This window comes from Lutra lutra, chromosome 8 (genome assembly GCF_902655055.1).
Source record: "Lutra lutra chromosome 8, mLutLut1.2, whole genome shotgun sequence".
In the NCBI taxonomy this organism is placed as follows: Eukaryota; Metazoa; Chordata; class Mammalia; order Carnivora; family Mustelidae; genus Lutra; species Lutra lutra.
In genome coordinates this window covers 96,558,878-96,575,272 of record NC_062285.1, presented here as the reverse complement: position 1 = coordinate 96,575,272, position 16,395 = coordinate 96,558,878, and the positions used below count along the sequence as shown (strand labels likewise).

General features: G+C 44.6%; 1 pseudogene; it reads right to left on the bottom strand.

Moving 5' to 3' along the window:
* Window positions 1–1,186: 1,186 nt before the first annotated feature.
* On the bottom strand, window positions 1,187–1,990 carry LOC125107168 (cell division cycle-associated protein 3-like; annotated as a pseudogene).
* Between the last annotated feature and the right edge of the window lie 14,405 nt (window positions 1,991–16,395).

The following is a 16,395-nucleotide window of genomic DNA, read 5'->3' as shown; positions in this document are numbered from 1 at the left end:
GGGTTAGTGAGAAACTGGTCCAGCTCATATGGATAGCACAGAGTATGTGTGTGTGTGTGCACATGCACGCATTGGTGCACAAAGCCCTGAACAAAGACTCTCCCCTTTGAAGGGGGGTATTCTGCAGTGACGTCTACAAGTTCTGACTGGACCCTTTACAGCTTCCCACATAGAAAAAGCAACCAAGAATAGGGACTCTGTCGGTCCAGGCTGCCCTAAAAAGGTAACTAATAAATAGCACATCCATCCCAAGGAAGAATAGCCAGGCTGGAGGGGCATACTTGCTGCCCAAGATTGTGGAACGTATGTGACGGGAGGGAATGGGAGTGAACAGGACATGGTGCCGAGTACTTTCTAGCACACCTCTGAGCCTGTCACGTTTTCTTTTTAAACAGTCTGTTGTATGTGATTAGATCTTACTACATGGGTGGGCTGAGAAGGATTTTTTGTTATCTTTTTCTTTCTATAAAAACATCTCCAAAAAACACACACACACACAAAACAAAAAAAACAAAACACCTCCAGGGGCACCTGGGTGCTCAGTGGGTTAAGCCTCTACCTTCGGCTCAGGTCATGATCTCAGGGTCCTGGGATCGAGCCTCACATCGGGCTGTCTGCTCTGCAGATAGCCTCCTTCTCCCCCGCCCCTCTGCCTGCCTCTCTGCCTTCTTGTGATTGCTCTCTCTCTCTGTCAAATTAAAAAAAAAAAAAAATCTCCAGCTAACTCAGAGATGCCATCAGCAATGTAGCACTACACAAGTCAGGAGACTGCCCACTTTCTGCCTCTGCTACTAACTAGTTATGTGACCTTGAGCAAGTCACTTCAGCTCTGGGCTTCAGATGTGTTATCAGTAAAAGGAGTAGACCCATAAAAAGAAGATTTCTAAGGTCCTCATCAATGCTACAATTTGTAGGGCCAACTTTCCTATAAAATTCAAGTTTTTTTCTGTTTATATGTTGTGTTTTTCTTTTTCTTTTCTTCATTTAAAATCACCTTCTTTAATATGCCAGAAACACACGAGACACGAAGAAAGCCCAAGAAAACACTCAGTCCTGGAGCTGGTAGTTTGGGGGAGGTTGGGGGTTAGAAGAAAACGAGGCTTTCTAGTCACCCAGGGAAAGAAGGGGTTGAGAGGACACAATATCACGAGGCCCCTGTGAACCCAGTGCTGGGGCTGTGTGCACTCTAGTTCTCCACCAAGTTTGGAAAGTGCTGATTTTCCTAGTCCTGGTCCTGCTCCTGCTCCCGTACTTGGCCCCCAGTTTTCAAAAGTCATCTGGTTCCCAGAATGGCCCCTTCCTTTTGTTCCCTAGCATTTTCACTCAAGGAAGAAGACTGCTTCCCCTGTGGTGGTGTCATAGTCCCAGGGGAGTTACCATCTTGTGGGGTGGTAAGGGGACAGCTCCCTAGTCCCTTGCCATCCACTGTCCATCTATTAGGCTCAGAACATGATGATCAGGGAGTCTCAGGGTCTCTTAAGGGCTCATCCAAGCCCTGGCTGGCCAAGGGGTTTCTGAGGGCTGTCCTGCTTTCTCCTTGGAGAATACCTGTTTGGAGGGGAGCTCAGTCTGGCCCCCAGGTGGCATCTGGTCCTCAAAGGAAAACTAGGTGCCCGAGGCAAGTCCAACCTAGAAGGTGAAGTAGCCTGCAGAGGCAGAGCAGGCTCTGGGGGGAGATCCATGTGGGGGGTCTTTGGTCTCAAATTCTTCACCCAGCGGTTCACCAGTCAGCTTGGGGGCTCTCCACTGCTGATATTCATAGGTGTCCATGCAATGTCAAGGGTAGGAGAGCGGGGATCTGGGTCTTGGCCTAATTAGGACCCTCCAGCTGTTACCCTGCTTATAGGGTTGGCTCTGGTGAGCTCTCCAGCTGGATGGGAGCGTGCAGGACGCTGGCACTAGGTGACCTGGGGTCTACCACTCCAGCCAGAGGCTTGTTGTGAGGCAGAGGTCACACTGGAGTGACTGGGACACACTTGGCCCAGCCCATCTGAACCAGGGGGACTCAGGTGGAGCAGGACCTGGCCTAGGGTGAGGAGCGGCTGGGCCCCAGTTCCTCTTTTGGGTGACAGCAGCTTGAGCTTCAACTCCCAACACTGAGTTTCAAAACCCCATATGTGGTATTTCAATGTCCAAAAATGAAATTTGGTAAAGGATTAGTGGTTTGGTTGTGGTGGAAAATATGGGCCTAGAATGGATGGTTTCAGCCTGGAAGATGTTCCCACCTCCTTTCACAGTTCCTAGCAATAAGGAAGTTTCTACATTCTGTAAGCTGAGCCTTGCCAAGTCTACACCTACCTTCTTAAAAGAAACATTTGTGGAGGATTCCTGAGATTATTCCTTCATTAAACCTTTATTCCTTTTAAATACAACCTTTATGAAGTAGTCTCATCACCTTGGATCCTCATTTAGATCTTACCGCATTTTAAGGAAATACGATACTGAGTGAAACCAAACTCTACATAATTACTTATCTCACCTCATTATAACTTACCTGTTTCCCAAACTGCCTTGCCAACTCAGTTGTGTGTCCTTGAAGGCAGAAATCATGTTTTATTTATTTTTCCATTCCCTACTGCTGAGTTTAGTGTTCTGACTCAAGACTCGCTTTGTGAATAAAAGATAATTAATTCATCACGGTCAACCCATGAGTTACAACTGGGATTTGGCCCACTACCTGCATGCACTGCCAAGAAGGGCGAGTAGTGGGGGAGTCATGAGGTTCACCTGAAAGCCTTCCCGGGCTCCTCGTCCCTCCCCATTCACACAGTCTGTGGTGATGGAATGGGTCTATATCAAAAAGTGTAACTCCAGATGATTGTAATATACACATTTCCCATCTTCCTGAGGAAAAAAGAAACATACACTCAAAATTTGTGCATTTTCCAGGTGTTCCTACCCAGAGTTCTGGGCTCTGAGGCTCCTGGGCTGCTTGAAGACACTATAGCCAAATTATGGAAGCAGCCCAAGTGTCCATCGGCTGATGAATGGATAAAGAAGATGTGCTGTACGTCCAACAGAAGACTACTCAGCCATAACAAAGAGTGAACTCTTTGCAATGACATGGATGGAGCTAGAGAGCATCATGCTAAGTGAAATAAGTCAGAGAAGGACAAATACCCATGATTCCACTCACATGTGGAATTTAAGAAACAAAATGAATGAGCAAAGGGAAAAAAGAAAGAGAGGCAAACCAGGAAACAAGGCTCTTCACTGTAGAGAACAAAGGGTTACCCAAGGGGAGGCAAGTGGGGGGTGTGAAATAGGTGATGGGGGTTAAGGAGGGCACTCGTTGTGATGAATGTTGCATGGAAGTGTTAAATCACTATATTGTAGACCTAAAACTCATGTTATTACACTGTATGTTAGCTCACTAGAATTAAAATTTAAACTTAAAAAAAAAAGAGAGAGAGAGGCAGGGGGGTACAATGAGTTGGGGAGGAGTGGAGACCAGCCTCTCTCCCACTGTACGTGGGGGAGAGAGGGGGAAAATTATATGTCCTTCTCTGAATGCCTGCTGCCCTCTCATGCCCAACTGAAGTCTCATGCACCGGGAACAAGCATGTTTTCAAGGTCAGTTTGTCAACACAGATATGCTAAGAAAAAGGGGAGTAGAGAACTATTTCATAAAAATAAGTCTACCAACCTGCCTTTCAAGCATCAATTAATATAGAACTGTTCACAAAGAAACTTTGCCAAGAGAAGTAAATCTCAAATATTTGGAAATATGCCATTTAAAAAAATGGCATGAAGTAGAAATGTTTGGGTTGAGAGTTAATTAGAAACAAACCAGAGCATCCATTAACATTATGGAAGTTTGAGATCTTCAGCTCAAATACCATCTCTGGGAGGGCTTTCCTGAACCCTGATTTAAAGCAGCCTCCTGAAAAGAAAGAAAGAAAAAAAGAAAGGATGAAAGAATGAAGAAACAAAGGAAGGAAGGAAGAAGGAGGGAAGGAGAGAAAAAAAGAAGCCTCCTGGCTTCATGTCTGTTTCATATCACCTACCTCATCATTTTGTCCTGTTTCATTTTTTCTACAGCAGATATTATCTGAAATTATCTTACTTATTTTCTGTAGAATGTCCTTATGTGCAGGTATCCTGTCTTATTTCCTATTGTGCCCCAGGTCCTTGGCAGGCGCTCAGTAAAGATTTGTTGACTAAATGACAAAATGAATATTAGGTTCATTGGAGATCCTTCCTTTAAAGACGGTAAAACAGAAAAAACAAACAAAAAACAAAAAATACAAAAAGCAAAAATCTCTCCAGGATTTGTCACGAAAGAATACTTGGAGAGTGTCCATAGCGTGGTGGTTGATGGCACAGAACGGCCAGTCAGAATGCCTGGATGTGTTTCCTACAGAACCCGGGAACGCGCCCACCATCTACCAAGTCAAAGCTTCAAAATTAGTTCAAGTTCGTGCCCCCCGCTTTGAGAACACATTATGTTGAACACTCACGCGGTGGGGCCCAGATTGCAGCAGAAGAATGAGACTGAGCTTGAGGATGAAACATGAAGTTCTCTTTAAAATAAATTCCATGTTTAAGGAATGCCTATACTTACCAACCTCCAAAAATTTCTGCCTTCTGTCTTCCCTAATAACAAAGATACTGACGTCTTTATTACAATCAAACAGGCCACATGATTTGTTCTCTTGGCTGTTTGATGTAACACCACAGGAAATGGATTGAGATGGTAGTTCGCGTTCAAACCCCGCCACTAACTGGCTTGAGGAATCACGAGTCCTCCTTTATCTGTTAAAAATTAAAGAAGCGACAATACCCACCGACATTCCTGCCCCAGGGAAGCTAGTAGATGCCAGGGGTATCTCGCACAGGAAAGCACTTAGTAACACCGTCAACTGTGGAGGCCTGTAAAGATATTACCTGTTTTTTACATTGATGATGGAAGAATGTAAGCATGTTACTGAAGCCGGGGTCCATCTTGTCAGTTCAGAGGAAAGAATGAATACTGGGGGTCACATCACCCCCAGACACAGCTGGACTGGCCAAGGAACCCGAAGGAAGGCAACCTCCCTAGTTTGACATAAAGAATCAAGATTTTTTCAGATCCTAGGTCTCTCTTTTTATTTATTTATTTATTTACTTACTTACTTATTTGTCTATTTGACAGAGAGAGATATCACAAGTAGGCAGAGAGGCAGGCAGAGAGAGAGGAGGAAGCAGGCTTCCCACTGAGCAGAGAGCCCAATGTGGGGCTTGATCCCAGGACCCCGAGATCCATGACCTGAGCTGAAGGCAGAGGCTTAACCCACTGAGCCACCCAGGCGCCCCAGATCCACGGTCTCTTGAAACGCAAAAGGCCTCTGGGGGACCAGATGAGTGGCCCCAGAGCACCTGCTAGGATGACCTCATGGGTCTCTAATCAGCGGCAGCCACCTTCTCAAGAGAACCCTGCCCCAAATTTTGTGCTTAAAAACCCCGACTCGTTCCCGATTGCTTCATCAGCTCTCTGTTCTTCCGGGTGCTGCCCCAGCAGTAAGTCATCTTTCTTCTCGGCAAACATTCAGAGTCAGTTTTTGGCTTGCTTGCTGTCCCTGGGGTAGACGGACTCCCATTTGGTTCCATGACATTAGGACTTTGTGACTGATGGGGAATATAATTATATCTCAACGATTATAGCGAAACACTCAACTGCCTGAACTAGCCATACTGTTTGCCTTCAAGATCAAATGAAGTAAGTGGTAAATGCAAGAAATGATAATAGATTAGAAGCTGAAGTTACGGAGGCATTTCTGGGCTAACTGGGCCAGATCTCAGCAGTGTGTTTACCAGAAATTTAGCAGCTGGGAGAGCTATCTAAAAATCTAATTATATGGTCTCTTATCTGCAGTGGGAGCCAGTAAATTGGAAAATTATCTCCTGATCCCTATTTATTGCCATTAACATTCAAGTAGGTAAATCTCTTTCTACTCCACCCTCGCTCACCTAGCCCATCAAGACTACCTTCTTACATCAAAAAAATCCTGCTTTCTTGATGAAAACTTCCTTTTCTGAGCCTCAAACCTTCAGAGTTTAGAAGGTAATAGGCTGAAATGTTAACAGTGGCTACCTCTGGATGACAGAATTCGAAGTAACATTTTCTTATTATATTTTTCCGTACTTACCAAACTTTTCATAATGAACATTTATTCTTTTCATATTAAGAAGAGAAACAAGGAAGCAGATTTATTTAGGCAACACTACACGATGAGTATATTACCAATGCTTGGGGATATCCTGCAAGGAATAAGATACAGTATAAATCTGGGAAATACTAGACACGATCTCCTTTTGGGAGAGTCCCAAAACACGATGGCATATTAAACATTTGCAAGATCCTCCAAAAAAAGAAGCCTGCTTCACTTCGTTTAATTCTGCACTTTCCAACATTTTTCATAAAAGATGTTTTTCATGCAAAAATCTGTAAATATTTTGTGAAACCAGTAATCCACAGGATATCTTTTTGGGAAACACAGGCGATTGTGTACAACTGTTTTTTTCTGAGCAAGAGGATAGACATGGGTTTTCTCACCCAGGGTCTGTGGATCCAAAGATTTAGGCAGGTGCCATAAATCCCAGAAGCTCTTTGCACAATACTGAGTGTATGAACATATGTGTGCTTTCTTCCTGGAGAGATGGCCCATAACACTTACATTCTCAGGCATTCACATCCTGAAAAGATAAAGGACCACGGTCATAGAGTAAAATCAACTTCTTGACATTTGTCACTCTTGGCTAAGTAACACTTTGCGCTCAAGACAGAAAAATCAAGAAATCTGTTGCCATACTTAGCAAAAACAAAACAAATAGGATGCTGAATTAAATGTGAGTCTCAGACACACAATGGATTATTTTTTTAGTGTATGACTACCCCATGCAATATCTGGGACATCTTTATACTAAAAAATAACTTCTTGTTTATCTAAAATTAAAATTAAACTGGGTATGGGGTGCCTGGGTGGCTCAGTTGGTTAAATGTCTCCCTTTGGCTCAGATCATGATCTCAGGGTCTTGGGATCAAGTCCCGCATCAGGCTCCCTGCTCAGTGAGCAGCCTGCTTCCCGTTCTCCCTCTCCCTGCCGCTCCCCCTGCTTGTGAGCTCTTTCTGTCAAATAAATAAATAAAATCTTTAAAAATGCATATATAAATCAAAGTGGGTATGAGCAACTATGAGAAATGCCTTTCTACTCAACGTTTAAACCATGGGACAGCAACATCAACATCACTTGGAAGCTTACTAGAAATGCAGATGCTCAGACTCCAAAGACACCCCGCTGAATCCGAATTTGCATTGTGTCAATATCTCCAGTTAAGCTTTCCCATGGTCAAGTCTGAGAAGCCGAGATATAAAGAATTCCTCAACTCATGGCTGTCAACCCTGGCTGCATACTGGAATCACCTGGAAGCTCTAAAAATACACATGCCTGGGCTCACTCCCAGGGCATCCGATTTAGTTGATCTGAGGGACAATGTGATCATTAATATTTTTAAATATCTGCTATCTCCACCCCAAATGATTCTAATGTGTAGCTGTGATATTGTGATTTAAAAGAAATATATATTTGGTTATCCAGACCGTCAAATTATGTTTCTCATATATACATTTGGTCTTGTCTATGGCTCTTGGCTCACAGCTCCTAGAACCCTTGCAATTTCTCAAGCAATAAGAGCAATGGGAGTATCTTGTGTTGTATTTGGTGTCTTGACCTGAAATTGATTCAGAGCCCTAAGGGTAAAATATTCGTCTTGTTATTCCTAACAAACCCCTTTCCACCTGAACTGGGTTTTTGTTAATGAAATTACTTGGCCCGCACCTAAGGATGGGGGCTGGTTGCCAGGAGAACCAACCATGTGATCAGAGGTTGGAACTTTCAGTCTCACCCCCCAATCGCCAATGGCCAGGGATTCAATCAATCATGGCTATGTCATGAAACCTCCATAAAAATCCAGAAGGTGACCGTGTGAAGGTCTTCTAGGCTGCTGAACGTGTGTGAAGGTCCTGGGAGAGTGGTACACTCAGAGAGCATGGAAGCTCTGGGCGCTTTCCCTGTTCTCGCCCTATGCATCTCTTCCATCTGGCTGTCTCCGAGTTATATTCTTTCATAATAAACCAGTAATGTGGTAAGTACAAAGTTTTTTCTGAGTTTTGTGAGCTGCTCTAGCAGATGAATTAACATGAAGAGGAGGTTGTGGGAATCTGGTTTAGAGCCAGCTGGTCAGAAATGCGGGTAACGACCTAGACTTCTGACTGGCATCTGATGCGGGGGTGGGGTGGGGGAGGAGGACCACCTTGAAGGATTGACTTTCTAACCTCTGGGATAGGATATCATCTCCAAGTACATCAGAATTGAGTTGAATTGTAGGACTCCCAGTTGGTGTCAGAGAATTCTCCTGTGGATGTGGAGAAATCTCCTCACCAGCCCCCTCCCCTCAACATCAGAACGAGGTGTAGAACCTTTAGTAGCCAAGGTGGCATCCTTGTGTAAAGTCAGGGACCCAACCAAGGTGAGAACCTATCAGAATTACCCATGGAGAGCTTACCGCCATACATGTGTGTGCCCTACTGGGTCTACTGAACCAAAATTTCCAGATATCGTTGCAATTTCAGAAAACATCTAGTACCCATTCTGCTATATATTCTCCAGTTGAGAACTATTAGGACGATGTAAAATGGGATTCCCCAGCTTCCACCTAGCCACCAGGTTCCTAGAGAAAGAAGGTTTACCCACAGGAACTCAGCATTCAATGTAGGTTAGGCTTGGTTTTCCTCCTGGTCTCCTGGCACCCACAGAACCACAGGTGGCAGGACACAGAATAGAAAGCAGGATGCCCTATGCGCATCAGAGGGAGTTTTAAGAATGTTCTAATCTCTATGAGGAGCTGCTGTGTTGCCTGAGGATAAAGGTGTTCACTGTCTCTTACCAGATTAAGTCATTTGTTTCGACTCTTAAAATGTGAAATGGCACCCCACACGTCTATTTAGAATACTAAGTGAATTAGGAAAATAGTTCTAGCAGAAGCAGGGAATGATTTAAATAATTCTGAGTTATATTATACGGTGCAGGTGGTGACTTGTTTGTCTGCTGATAATGTAAAACCCAGCTGCAGAGAATGACAGAAAGGACTTGTCAGGTGTGTTGGATCCCAGGGCTGAAAAATGGGCTAAGCAACAACAGTTAAATTATCTCCTCCTTTCTCCAGCACCTGGTAATTGAGTACAAAGCTTGATAAGAGGCAGGCAGAATTTTAATTAAAAAAAAAACACTAAATTAAATCTTATGGGTTTCATCTGAGGTTGAGCCTGCACAACGTCTTTTAGTTTTGGATCTTCTTTTAGAAGAAAATGAATATCAGCAGTTTTCTCAGCCTTGGATTTATTTTCCCAGTAATTAAAAGGCATAAGGAAATGCTTAGTTTCGTTGGGGGAGGATGAGAAATGGGATGTGAATACAGTAAGAGCCAGGACAGTATCTTTGATTAAAGCAAATAGACCTATTTCTGGGCTGATGACCCCTTGGTAGCCTCAAGGCTTACTGGCAAGTTCATTCGGTCTATGACATTGACACAAGATAGCTAGTGGGGTAGCTAGCCCCAAAGAGACAAGCCAGTGTTCTTATTCCTTTTCAGAAGTGCGGAGTGGATCTCCTTCAAGGCCGAAATATTTGAAGATTTTACTCAGGAAAATGCATTGTGTTTTATGGTCTTTATGTTGTCATAAACCCTAGAATGTGGCATGCATATGGTTCTTCAGGGGATCTTGTTAAAATGCAGTTTCTGATGGAGTAAATCTGGTGTGGCCTGAGACTGTGCATTTCTAACAAGCTCCCAGCTGAGGCTGATGCTGCTGGCTCACAGAGCACCCTTTGAGTAGCAAGGCTGTAGCTTTGTGGACCAGTCAGGGTTTTCTGCAGACAGAACAAAGTAGATACAGCTACGTATGCATAAGAATGTGTGTGTGTGTGTGTGTGTGTTGAGAAGGTGGTATTTATTTTAAGGAACTGGTTCATGTGATTGTGAGGGTGGGCAAATCCAAAGTCTGCAGGACAAAAAGGCTGGAGGCAGAATTTCTTTGTCAAGAAACCTTAGTTTTGGGCACCTGGGTGGCTCAGTGGGTTAAGCCGCTGCCTTTGGCTCAGGTCATGATCTCAGGGTCCTGGGATCGAGTCCCGCATCGGGCTCTCTGCTCAGCAGGGAGCCTGCTTCCCTCTCTCTCTCTCTCTGCCTGCCTCTCTGCCTAGTTGTGATCTATCTCTGTCAAATAAATAAATAAAATCTTAAGAAAAAAAAGCTTTATAAAAAAAATAAAAGAAACCTTAGTTTTTTGCCTTTAAGGCCTTTCAACTGATTACTTGAGGCCCACCCACATTATTGAAGGCAATTTTACATCAACCGATTATAGATATTAAACACACACACACACACACACACACACATTCTCTCTCTCTCTCTCTACCTGCATACCCATACCCGTGTGTGATTAGTGTTTGATTAAATAGCTAGAGCCCAGCCAAGTTGACCCATAAGACTACCTATCAGATCTCGGAACTCTTTCTTTAAAGGGCAGTTTCCACTTATGCTTACAAAGCAGAATAGAGAAAGCAGAAGCACTCTGCTTAAGTTAGGAGTGGGGGTCCTGGAGCTTGGCTTCTCCTTCTAGGGTTTCCTTCTTTTCCCCAGCTCTGGGGTCCCCACCTCCCATATCGAGGGAGCCCCAAGGAATGAAGCTTCAAGATCATTGGCTATTTCTTCCCCTGTAAAATATAGATCGTAGTCCTTGGGATAAATTAAATCATCTGAATGAAACCATTTAGCAAACGCTTGGCACATCTGTAGATGTCTTAGACACATTAGCTGCTTCTAGGGTTACCATCAGAACTATTGAAAAATAACCTTTCTTTCAAAGAAAGAAAACCTTAATCTTTGGGTAGAGGGCTTGGTGTTTCCCAGGGAGCCTCTAGGATGTATTTCTGCTTTTCAGCTCATGCTGCTCACCTGGTGGCGGAGTAGACCCGCTCATTTCACCTTGGACGCAGGTAAGCTGTTGCAGGGAAGAGATGTTTTATGGGTGCAGCCCTGGGACAGACTAGCGGACCTACAGGAGAGAAGGTCAAAGTTTACTGCTTTGTTCTCTTGGTGGCCTCAAGTGGTCACATTTAAACCTTTCAGGTCTCTTGACCAAGAACTAATGGTGGTTTGTTTCACTTAGTGGCTGGAGAAAGTAAACACTAGCTCTTAACTTGAACTTCAAAGAAGTAGTGCTGTGGCTGTGAATGGTTTTCTGCGATGGGAAAAAAACAACAGTTCTCTGAAGTTTCCATAGAAATTAGAATTTGAATTTGAAGAGCAAAAGAAGTGAGCCTCTGGAATGTTTATTCTGCATACAGCTAATAGAAGGCATACAAATGTGTTTAAGAAAAGTCAAGTATATAAGCACCTTGAGTTTAAAAAAATTATAAAGAGGGGCGCCTGGATGGTTCAGTCTGTTAAACGTCTGCCATCAGCTCAGGTCATGACCCCGGGGTGCTGGGATCGAGCCGCACATGGGCCTCCCTGCTCAGAGGAGAGCCTGACTCTCCTCCATCTGCTGCCACAACCCCTGCTTGTGCACATGCATGTACCTCTCTCTCTCTCAAATAAAATCTTTAAAAAAATTCATAAAGAATTACAAAGAACTTTGGAACGACAAAATCTTTCTAAACACGGGGCTGCTAAAGTTAAAAAAAAAAAGTTGCAACTGCATGTTTTACAAACTCCTCCTGGAACTTGAAATTATGGGCTTTGTTTCAGCGACAAATACAAACAATACATATTCTTTGATTTCTTTGACCGTTGGTATTTGAGATGCACGGGAGAGACTAGTGTCCAGCTGACTGCACCAGAGCTGTACTGACCCTCACAGTAAAAACCAGGAAAATCTTGGCTCCATCAGTGAAGTGAGCAAACAGAACTTGAGGAGACGCTGGGAATAGTTGCTCTGAGTATGAAGTTACTGGTTTTCTGGGCGCGTTGTGGAGTGGCTGCCCAAGCCTTAAGTTCCTGGTCTATAAAATGTAATAATACTGCCAAAGATTTGAAGATTAAAGAATACAGAGTTCTAAGAGATTAAGCAAATCACATGGGATCCTCTATAAATTGTCCTAGAGGTCATTTGGGACGACTCAGAGCTGCCGCACTGTGAGCAAGGTAATCTACGTGACTGTTCCCTGTAACACAGTCACAGGACCTACGTGAGAGGGCTTTTTCCTAATGAACTCTGAGTAATTTTAGACTCACAAAAACATTGCAATGATAGTGCAGAGTTTTCCTGAATACCCCTCTCCCACTTTCCTCCATTACATTTTTATCCTGGTACATTCATCAAGTAACAAACTGACATTGGTACGTTACTGTGAAACTCCAGACTCCATCTAGATTTCCCTGGTTTTTCCATCCGCCTCCTTGTGTTCCAGGATCTATCCAGGAAACCCCGCCACATTCCTTTGTCTTGTCTCCCCAGTCTCCTCTAGTCTGCGACCATTCCTTGATCTTCTTTCTCATGACTTTTGACTGTTTTGAGGAGAGTGGCCCGGTATCCTATAGAATGAAACCCAGTCTAGGTTTGGAGGGTGTTTCTCTCAGGGTTCGACTAGGGTTACTTCGTAGAGTTTTAATGGTGATTTGAGAGAATCTGTAAAGCACTCAGGACCCTATTGGGTAGCTTTTCTTTATCCATGTGCATTTTTTGTTTGTTTGTTTTGTTTTTTAAGTAGAAAGCTCTGTGGCCAGTGTGGAGCTCAACATGGAGCTTGAACTCACTACCCCACAATCAAGAGTGTGACGCCCAACTGACTGAGTCAGCCAGATGCCCCAATCCAGGTGCATTTTTAATGCAGAAGGGAAAAGCAGTGTTGTGGCTTGGAACAGATGCTCTGCTGTGCTCATCCTGGGTCTGAATTGTCCATACTGCCCCAGCAACCTCCCTGCTTTCTAGCTGTGTGACCCTGGATGTGTTTTTAAACCTCTCAGTTTGGGGCACCTGGGTGGCTCAGTTGTTAAGCATCTGCCTTCAGCTCAGGTCATGCTCCCAGGGTCCTGGGATCCAGCCTGGCAATGGGTTCCCTGCTCCGCAGGAAGCCTGCTTCTCCCTCTGCCACTACCCCTGCTTGCGCTCTCTCTCTGTCAAATAAAATCTTTAAAAATAAATAAATAAATAAACTTCAATTTTCCTTTATAGATAAGGGCAATAGCATTTTCCTCATAGGGTTGTTGTGAAAATTGATATATATGGGAGCTGACCTAAAGGGCTTTTACCCAATCAGGCAAGCTCCCTTTACTTCTTGCTATTCATTTGAAGACGTGGCGCCGTCTCTCTTCTATTTGGAGTAATTCTCCATTTGGTGTAGTTGCTTCTCTCCCGCCGGTGTCAAGGAGGGCGTCTTTGGAGGATGTCGATCTCAAGTGTCCTTGGGAACACAGGTCCTTGGGCAGATTTCAGAATACCAGGACCTCCTCTTCGGCGGCTGCAGCTCCCACTGCAGAGAATTCTCTGCTCCCGGCTCTGCGCCCTCTGAGGGTGGGACGCAGTGGAAGGTGGAGACAGCCCCCACCAACCCCCCAACCCCTGCCCCACCCCCCAATCCCCGCGGCCTTGCAGGGAGGGTCCGGAATCAGACAAAGAGAAGGGGCCCTGGGTTGCCTTCACATCTGCCCATCATCGTTTGGGCCTATGTCAAGTCGGGATCCCTGCATTCAGCACGCAGGCGAAGACCCACGGTCACACCACGCTGTAGTTCTAACTAATCCTGGGACAACCCTCCAAAATTATGTAATTAAGGTCTTGACTAGAATGAAGTCTGAGTGTATGATTTAACAAAGCAGATCAAAAGAGCTATTTAAAAAAAGGTAATAGAGGGAAAGAGTGAACAATAAGCCTGAGAAGAAAGAAAATTGAAACCAATGACCTCCCTCTCCCCACTTCCTGCTGTCTCATTTCTGTGGTGCCTTTTTGTCTAGTCCTATTTGTCTCACTTATGTGCTAATCCCTCCCCGGGCAAGAAAGGTGTCACCTTGATTTCAGTGAAGCTCTAGCACAGGAATTCCTTAGATGTTTTAAAAAAAAAAGAGCAAGAACGATCCCCTCACACTTCCTTACATCCGGAGGGCTCTTCCTTACCTCTCCATATGTGACTCCTTCATAAAACAGTTTTGAGCTATGTTGTAAATGAAGATTTTAGTCTTCCCAGATATCTTATTAGGTGGGCAGGAAGCCAGGATCTCTTAATTACTGAGCACCTACTATGGGCCAGGCACTGTTCTAGGCACTCAGGAACACAGTAGACCAAGCTGTGTGTGTGTGTGTGTGTGTGTGTATGCCTCCATGTTGGTGGGAGACACAGGCAGAACAGACAACCATATTGCGTGTCCTGTGAGCGGTGGGAAGTGCTGTGGAAGAACTAGCAGAGGGGGGCCTGGGAGTGGTAGGTGGAAGGACTGCTTTGTCCATTCTTCCATTTGCCTACAGGGAGCCACATTCAGGACGGGCACTCCCTTCTTTCCCTTTTCCCCAGTGTCTGCTCTGAGCTTTGTCTGACCCTTTCCTATACCCACAGTAGAATAGGAAGGGGGTAAATGCAGTTACGCACATACCTCTGGAGCTGAAGTGTCTGGAATTGATCCCTAGCTCCATGGCCTGCTTCTCTGTGACCTTGGGTGAATTCCCTTCTCTCTGCTTTGATTTCCCCATCTATAAAATGTATGTCCTTCACAGGGTAGTGGAGAGGATTAAATGTGTTACTCTAAGGGGCTTGGTGCAGTGTCTAGCACATAGGAAGCACTCGGAGGTTAGATTAAAAAACAAAACTGGTGTCGTGTGTTATGAGGTGGGGGGGTGGTTGTGAGGTGGAGAGTGTGTTCCTTAAGAAGTGAGGAGGGCAGCATGGAGCCCAGAATCCATTCCTATCCCTAAATACCCTTAAGCCCAGCTACGTGGGGCTCCTTCCTTAAAAAATCCAAAATATGAAGCTTGGTCTGTCCCACCTTAGTCACTGAACAACTTTATAGAGACCTGTTAATACTGTGTTGAACGTGGGGGGCTGTTTTAAAAATGAGTACGAATGCCCCTCCCCCTCCACCCCTTGATTCTTTCCCAGGAAACACTCTTCTCATCTCTGTTGTTTTTGTAAATTCTAACATTCTTTTTAACTTAAGCTTAATCACACCAAGAAATAGGCATTCGCTTTGTTGTAGCGCTGTCTGAAACAGTCATCACTTTGACCTTTTTTAGTCTATGATTTTCTGATCTTTGGCTTCTACTTTGTTACTATTAAAAACCCCACTTCATAGCCCACTTTCATAAAACAGCAAGACTTAAAATCCCAAGAGGGATGAAATGGGCCAGGCCATTTCCTGATTTTTGTGTTTTGCTGGGGATGCCTATAAATTTAGTCCTCTCTAAAGCCGACCAGGTGATGGGTTGAAGGCATAAGTCAAAGGAGTAGCCAGAGAATTAGCATGAATACTGCCAATAAACTCCCTGTATCTAGGCCACTTTCCTGGGGTAACTTATTTTCTGTGTGAGTCTCAAGGACTCTCCCATAGTAAATGATTAAATTTCATGCAATGTCTAAGATTGAGATAAAAGAATGTTATGTAAAATGGAAGGTCAAACACACTTGATGCATCTCTGTAAGCTGGAAACCTCTTCTGTCCTTCACCACACTGACAAGAATGAGGGGTTGGACAAACAGTGTAGTCACAATGATTCCTTTTGTAATGTTCCAGCTCTCCCACAAGGGCTACCTTAACCTTGTCTCAAGTGCAGAAGGTCCTCTTTGTCAAGGGAGAATTAAGGAGCTCTGAGTTTTCAGACGAGGTTGCATTGTATCTGGTCAGTTTTACTGAGGGCCTTAAGCCAACTTGTACCCCAGTTTCCAATTACTGGACCCCTGCCTTGGCTTCTAATGTGAGACCCCCGTTCCTCCAAGACTGGGCCTTGACTTACGGCTCACATTCCCTCTGGGAGGCTGGTGTCCTAAGCATCTTCTGGGAAAATCTACACGTGATACAGATTCCCAGACCCTCCATCACTGTTCTCCCCACCTGTCAGAGCTTCCTCTTATCCTGGACCTCTCCGCCAACATGCTGCCATCTTGGGCCACACCTCACCCCTGAAATCTGCAGATAACACACCCTACAAGTTGAACTTCTTGCATCTGTGTCTCAGCCCTTCCTGTCCTCTGGTTGATTCTCCTGCTCACCAAGTTCCCAGCCTGACCTGAGAACTGAAAGAGGTTGTAGAAAGCAGAAAGAAGTAGGTTAAATGTGAGCCATTCAGTTCCGATCCAGAATGTCAATGCTGCTTCCTTGGGGCTGCCATGATGATCGAATGAGTGCATGCATCTAGGTGACACCTGA